This window comes from Phascolarctos cinereus, unplaced genomic scaffold, assembly GCF_003287225.1.
Source record: "Phascolarctos cinereus isolate Bilbo 61053 unplaced genomic scaffold, phaCin_HiC Scaffold_2;HRSCAF=192, whole genome shotgun sequence".
NCBI classification, from domain to species: Eukaryota; Metazoa; Chordata; class Mammalia; order Diprotodontia; family Phascolarctidae; genus Phascolarctos; species Phascolarctos cinereus.
The window spans coordinates 29,860,556-29,868,946 of record NW_027555625.1 but is presented as its reverse complement, the minus strand read 5'-3'; the positions used below and the strand labels follow the sequence as shown (position 1 = coordinate 29,868,946).

Sequence of the window (8,391 nt, the reverse complement as noted above, 5' to 3'; positions counted from 1 at the left end):
AACTTCAAAAATAGAACCAGCTTTATCCTCACATCTCCAATTAGGTCTGGAGACTATTATGAAACTTCTCTCTCATAACTATGAGAATGATTATTTCTAAGAGGCTTTGTGTGGGATTTACAGGATTCTGGCATACTATAATGGATCTGGGATCCCACTGATGCAAGATTTTTCTTCCAACCTGGATATTTTAAACTATCTAAGCCCTCTCATCCTTTATGATTCTTGGTCATGTCCTTGCATAAAATTCTTCCAGAGTATTAGTAGTGTGCTGGAGGCTTTCTTCTTATTTATCGACATGATATCAATGGTGAAGGTAGGTCGTGTTAGTTTTCACTTTCTGACATTTTATTATCAACCTACCTTGTTTCCCAGGCATGCAATTCTTTGTGATATTCTAATCTTATCTGGCCTAATTATTTGTTGGTGAGAGATGGAAGAGTAATTCCATCTACCATGCTCTGTTTGGTAAATGTTGTTTCTTCACCAATTTCAGTATTATATAATGCCATACAACATCACTTCACCTAAAATATTTAGTCTCATTTAACAAATGAGAACGTATCTTATGTAGTTGAATATCGGGTCTTAAGGAGGTGATAGTAGTTCACTTAAAGTTTGCATTTGCAAAAACGTAAAATATAATATTCTAAAATAAAACCAGTAATGTGCTTAGCACAATATTTGACACATAGTATGTGCTTAATAAATTCTTATTCATTCATCCTTCCAATCAATCATCAATTAACTACTAATTCATGGATGAGTCTACATGTATGTCATATATGGATAGATGTAGGGGCAGTTAGGTTGCAAAGTAAAAAGAGAGCTTGGCATACAGTTAGGAAGACATTAATTCAAATTGGCCACAGATGCTTACTACAAGTGTTATTTTGGTCAAATCACTTACCCTCTGCCTCAGTTTCCTCAAATGCAAAATGGGAAAAAATACTAGTACCTACCTCTAGGGCTTGTTTTGAGGATAAAGTTAGAGAATGTCTGTAAAGTACTTATTGCAGTGACTGCTAGAGAGTAGCTGCTATGTAAAGGCTGGCTATTATCAACATCATTATTATTTTTAGCACTAATATTTTTATTGTTAAACAGTCAATAACTCTATGGTGTTCTTGAAAATGAGCTGTTGGTCCTCAGGGAAAATATCCCCTAAATTCAATTCAGTTCAACTCTGTTCAATTAATTAAACATTTATGAGACACATACTATTTGCCTGACACTGTCTTGAGCAATTATAAAAATGAGACAGAACCTGCCTGCTCTAATGCAGCATATGTTGTCCAAGGAGTAAAGGGGTTGGTTATACTCACATGTACACACCAGGCATTAGGTATAGATACATATACATATGTATACGTAAAATATACATCTATGTGTATATGTATAAATGTATTTATGTGGAGGAAGAGAGAAAGAGAAGGGGAGAGAGAGAGAGAGAGAGAGAGAGAGAGAGAGAGAGAGAGAGAGAGAGAGAGAGAGAGAGAGAGAGAGAGAGAGAGAGAGAGAGAGAGAGAGAGAGAGATGTTTATAGATGATATATGTTTTGGGTTTTTTCTTGGCAAAGATATTGGAGTGGTTTTTCACTTACTTTACTAAATAACTTTACAGATGAGGAACTGAGGCAAATAAGGTTAAATGATTTGCCCATGCTAGTAAAGGTTAAGTCTCCCTGACTTGGGCCCAGCACTCTATTTACTGTGCTGCCTAGCTGCCCTTACATAAAGTACATGACAGGGAACAATGTTTAATCAGCTGGAAGAAATTGGCTCTACTAAAATTGTGAATGATTTTGAATACAAAAAAAAAAGCAAGAGACAAATAGAAGGGAAGATATACAAATTAATAAATGGAAGAATAAATAAGTAAATGAATGAATAAGCAATAAATTTTGATCTAGAGGCAAACAAAAATCATTAATATTTATTGATATGGTGAGAGGCATGGTCACATTTATTCATTTGTCAAATCATTACAGTAGCTGTATAGAGCATGGATTGGAGAATGAAGAAACAGTATACTGTGAAACAGGTTAGGAGGCATCACACCTGAAGTTCCCATTGTTCCTTTGAGTTAAGTTATTAGAGGTACCCCATTCTGTCTTTGAGAGGTGATAATAATGATGTACAGAACAGAAAATTTTCTAGACTGGGAGTCAGGAGACCTTGATTCTGCTTTAATTTCTACTGTTAATTAGCTTTATGGCCTCCATCAAGACAATTCAACTTTCTTGCTCTGAGTTTTCCAGTTCCATTCAAAGGGTAAATTCCAGCTCTGACATTATGTGATATTATGATTCTGACACTTCATCTCATTAATGAATTAGCATACTTTAGTTTATCATGCTAACAAAGCAGTCACCTTTTATAATAAGGACTTGAATGGATGGGGCATAGGAGAAGTACATTATTATGAATACCAAATGGGTAAAGGAATTACAGAGTATGGTAATGCTTCCTAGAAAAAGAAATACTTAAGAATTGACACAATCTAGATCTAATATGGCATAAACTGAATTTGGAATTGGAGGTTTTTGCTTCAAATCCTGGCTTTGACATTTTATAACCTTGCAGCCTAATGACCATGTAACTTTGGTTAATTCACATTATTTTTTGGTACTATATTTTCTTCATATATAAAGGGAGATGCTTAGACTAGATGACTTCTATGGTCCCTTCTCACTCTAAACCTCTGGTTCTGTGATTCTAATAATACATTTGCCTAGTTAAGATTTCTCTCTCTCTTTTTCTCTCTTTTTTTTAGGCAATTGGGGTTAAGTGACTTGCCTAGGGTCACACAGCTAGTTAAGTGTCAAGTGTTTGGTCTGAGGCCAGATTTGAACTCAGGTCCTCCTGACTTCAGGGCCGGTGCTCTATCCACTGTGCCACCTAGCTGCCCCAAGATTTCTCTCTTCTTAATGTACTTTTTTTTCCCCCCGCTAAGGAGCAGCATAATTGACATCAGGACATCCATCCTATTAATACCAAGATAAGCAGATAGAAAACAAAACAACAACAACAAAATTATGATCTTTGCACTACTCCCAGGTATTGAAATTCACCACCAAAGATATCATTTTTTTTTCTTTGGACTCTCCTGGCTATTTAATGGACAAAAGTGTTTTAGCCATGCCCCAAGGTCTTCCTAGAAGGAAGAGTTATTTCTAAAGTGCTCTACCTCAGTTTGATGATCTCTGCTGTATTCTGCCTTATGGGACAACAAGGAGGGTTGTCTTGTGCAGGTAAAGGGATAATAGTTCATAAATTTGGGATTCAGAACACAGAAAAGATTTATTCTTCTTGCAAGCCATTGAAGAATGAAATCAACTGATTGACAGAATGTTTCTGCCTGTCAAATGAGCTGAAATACAAAATAATTACCTACCAATTTATATAATAGAGAAAACAAAATATGAAAGGTAGTTTCCATCTGGAACTGATTATGAAGACAGGGCAAATGCTTATGAGTCTATTGGTGGTCTCAGAGAAGAGAAAGAATACTTTTTTTTTTGTTTGCTCTATGATTAGCATATCAGGGAGAAGGGTAAGAATATAACCACAGGATAGCTGTGAAAACAAGTTTTCATTTTATATTGCAATGGAGGTTATTTAAAAAATGGAGTCAGTCATGTCATGAGTAGGAAGAGATTCTTATTTTTCTATGCCTCCTGCGTATATCTGTCTTTCTGGTGCCCCTGAGTCTCCTTCAATTAAATTTAAATTTTTTTATGTGTTTATTGTGGACAAGACGCAGAGACTACAAAGAATAAAACTAAATTGTCTGTACCCTCAAGGAGTATGTCTTCTAATGAGCAGAGGAGACTCATTGTGTATCCAAGTTTATATTGTGGAAAGTAAATTTAAGAGGGAAGGAATGTGGTCATTGGGGAGATGGAGAGCAATCACAAAGAAATTCCTAGAAGTGGTGACATCTGAGCTAAGCACTGAAGGAAGACAAGAACTGTAACACGTGGAGGTGAAGGAAGAATGCATTTCAAAAATAGGGAAAATAAATCTAATAGAACATTTAAAATTTGTTTTTATTGGAGTATTTTCTTCTTATATCACATTCAATTCTGAGCATATCCCCCCATTTCTTACACACTTAGTCTATTTTGTATTAAAGAATAAACACATTATAATTATCAATTACTCAAATTTATATGGATGTTGGTAGTTACCCAGACATCTCAAAGGATCATTGATTTGGGGTTTGAAGGGATCTAAGAGGTCATCAAGGCCAAGCTCTTCAGTTTATAGATGAAGAAACAGAGACCAAAAGTTTAGGTAAATTCCCTGTGGCCATACAATTAATCACCCTATCAGCTACGATTCTGAACTGAGGTTTTCCTACCTTAATACTTGGGGCCCTATTCACTCTACCATGTTGTCTCTAGCTTTAGAAGCCCTAAAGTCCCTACATATGCATACACACATATGTATATGCAGATATACATATGAATATATATGCACATATATTTTCAAAGAAAGCACCCTAAAATTGTAAATAACTATTTATATAAATTATTATTCTGAATATTAACTTAGTGAATAAAGGGAAATCACCTTTCTATGGATTCATTTCTATATCTACCAATTGGCATGATATAATTTTCTACCCCACGAGAATAAGGTTTAAATTAATGAGCATACATAAAGTGTTTCACATTTATATGTATGTATACACATACACAAAGATGAATATAGATAGAAGATAGTTAATACGTATATCATAGTGATAATACTGACACAAACCATATGCATATACATGTACAGTGCACATTAATATTCATACATGAGCATATGCATTGATATATGTGCATGGATGTATATATATATATATATATACACAAAAAAACCCCCACATGTAATATATGTATGTGTGGTACTAGCCGTTGCAGTATTACATCTCTCCTTGTATGACTATGCAAATGCTGGATTACTGCTCCCTCATTTGAGTTGTATCACATTCCTATAAGATAGAAATAAAACTTATTTTTTAACAATTTTTGTAAGACACCAATGTTTATTTTCCATCAGCACTTTCCCAACAATAATAGAGCACCTGGGGTAAAGCTGAAGACGACTCTTTGGTAGTTCCCACCCACTCAGTGGCTTGAGCGGTAGGAGCTACAGACCAGTCCTCCATAGCTGCCTGAGCACTGCAGTCTTCAGTAGGGAACTGTTGAATGGGTACAGATGGCACCTGTACTCTTTCAGACCAATCAGCCACCTCCGGTTCAGTAGCAGTGAATTCTGGGGCAGGTGCAGTCCATTCACCCTGTAACTCCTCCTTTGGCATTGCCTTCTCAGGTGTGGCCTGCTCTTCCTTTTCAATCTCCCCTGGACCCCATAGAAGTAAAGATCAGGCACAACCTCCCATGGGTGTCCAAAGGAGACGGTCCGATGCATACCTAGAACTTCATGGACCAGCATCCACCACATCAGACCCACAGAGTGAGCTCCCTTGTTATTACATGGAATGGCGATGTCCACGTAGTGAAGTGGGGAGCCTGTGTTGCACAATGCAATGGTTGGAAGGTTAACATAAGATTCTTCAGTAAGAGGATGGTGATCTGCCCGAGAAACAGTGACCACCAAGAGGCGAGGCTCCCTGAAAGCTGCCTGGATCTGGTTAGTGAAGGTGCCCAGTGTGAAATGTTCAGCAATAGGTGTGGCACCAGTGCCAGCAGAAAATTTCAGAATATTTCAGCAAATTGCAGAAAAGCTCACTGGCTAGTTTTCCTGGATGAGATGACACTAACATCAGCTGGATTTTCAATGGCAGCAGTGGCATGAGCTGCCAGCAGAAGCTTTTCCCAAGTTCTCTTCAAATTGATGATGTAGATGCCATCACTCTTTCTTTTACATATATACTGTTCCATCTGGAAGTCCAAATTGGTGCCACCCAAGCGGGTTCCTGAAGCAAAGAATTTGAGGACATTCTCCTCCTTCATCTGCAAGACATCAAAGGCTCCTGACACTGCGAACATTTCTCTTTAAAGTTATGACAGAAACCAAGAACGATGCGATATGGAACCCTCTATGCTGCAGTGTAGAAAGCGGTTTTTAACAATTTTGAAGATGTAGAGCTAAGAAAAGTTATTCACCTTCATTCACCAATCTTGATGTTAACTGATATCAATATAATTCTTTACAATTTGTAAAATACCTTCAACAGATTATTTCCTTTATAGTTCATGACAATCCTCTTATGTAGATGCTATAGGTATCATTATCCCAGTTTAATACATGAACTTGGGGGAAAATGATGCTTGAAAGAGAATAAAACATGAATCGGAAACTCTAACTCTAGGTTGATGGATGATTCCACTGACTTATCCACCAAAGCATATGTTAAGTAACCATGCTTTTCCCTTTATTACAATGATTGATCATTAAAATTCTTCTGTCCAGCAAAATCATTTGGCAGTGGTTTCTCTGTAACGCCAAATGAATTTCCAGGAAAGCTGCACATTGATCTGACACCGGGTCAGTTTCCATTTGTAGCATTTTGTTTAGAGTTTCATTTCTTTTAATGACAACATCTGTTATGAAGTAGCAAATACCTGGGGATTGGATTTTCATATTGAAGAAATTAATAAATGTCCCATTCCCTTTACTTTTCCTTTTGTTCATCCCTCATTTCAGAAGAGGACTAATGACATCATAGGGTAATGCCTTAACTTGTGCATGAACTGGATTTAAATGAGGTAGAGTTACACAAAAATCTTCAGTCTCACTCTCTTTTCCTGAGTCATCAAAGTCCAGTGGCAAGACAAAAATCAGGCCAACTGACGAATAGCTGAGGAATCAATAGATGACCTTGGTTTCTTTGATGTCTGACCAAGCTCCAAGCACACCAATGTGCCTATTTCAGACGCCTGCATGACTTTTGTAATGAAATTATTCTCATTTGTACCTTCTGCCTGAGGGAAAAGTCATGCTTGAGGTAGGCATTCCCCTAACTCATAGGTGGATTAGAGGCCTGTCAGTTCCCCTCAACTTGGTTTAGCTCATCTGCCAAGATGGTTTTCCTGGGGTGTGGCCACAGAACATGCTATAGCTTCTTCGAATCACACGTGAGAGTTAAGTGACAAGCAGACATCAAACATGGAGGAGCATCCTTAAAAAGGGTTGGCCAAGTCCTCATACCAGATATGCTAATCCTCTCTGAAAACCCCATATACTTCATTCCTTTAATAAGGGAAGAAGGGCCACATGCTTCATTTATGCCCAGCTTTTACCAATTAAAAGTGACCTCAACCAATGTAAAAGTTGCCCTTCGCTATAAGATGAAAGATTAGTGAGTATTAGCCTTCAATAGCAGTTTGACATTCTTCTTTCAATTAAGATTATCAATAGGAAAAAAAATAAAGAGTTAGGAATACAACCTTTTCTTTTAAAAAGACTTCTGTCAGGAATATTTTTTTCTCCATTTTGTCCTGTCAACTTAATTAAATTAAAAGCTTCACATTGTATTATACTAGACTAAGTTTCCAGAAGAAAATTTCTGATTAACAGACCTACTCATATCAGGTCACCTGGATTTCAGAAGTGCTACATATGAGCAATGAAACTGCTACTAACTAAAGAATGTGGTCAACTCTCTGAGACTCATATTTTTCATCTCTAAAATGGGAATAATAACATTTTATTGTTAGATAAAAACTTATGCCACAAAGTGACACACAAATAGGAGATCATATTTGTATATTTTAAAATTATTCTACATTTACATTCGGCCTGTACATGAAAGTGATATTAACACTACAACTTAATGGGGGAAAGGAGAAGAGATGTGTTACTACATCTCAAACCTAAGTAAATTTTTAGAAGTGAGTCATTCATCAGTTGAAAAATAAATTGCTATTGCCTTGCACTTTGGGTTAGATGGGCATTTGGAGCTCTAAAATGACTAAACAACACCCTTCTGTATTGGGGAGCTTAGCCCATTTGTCATTAAAAGTATATTTTTTTAATGTTCCTATCCACTGGAATTGCAGTCTTTATTGGGCCATTAATCATGAAAACTTGACAAAGTGGTTACAATTTTCTTATTTTTAAAGAACAAAATAAAAATGTGAAGCCATTTCCACATTTAGTAATCTGTAAACCTGCCTTTCTGATGGAAAACTTAGCTATTAAGCCTCTGGATAGGGCTGGAAAACTGTCCTGTGTGGCTTTAATTATCACCCTGTCACCTGAATACAGAATGTGTGACTGCTTAGACAGAGTTATTAACATTTGCAAAGCAATGCCTGTTGTGGGCTGATTGTCTTTGGGGAGGGGGGAAACCTGGTCAAAAGTATGGGGCTTTGCAGTTCTGTAAGGACTTAGAACTGAACTCTTCAATACAGGACCAGCCCAATTCATAGTT

General features: G+C 36.8%; 1 pseudogene; it reads right to left on the bottom strand.

Moving 5' to 3' along the window:
- Nucleotides 1-5,037: 5,037 nt before the first annotated feature.
- Nucleotides 5,038-6,004, bottom strand: LOC110196330 (small ribosomal subunit protein uS2 pseudogene; annotated as a pseudogene).
- Nucleotides 6,005-8,391: the final 2,387 nt, after the last annotated feature.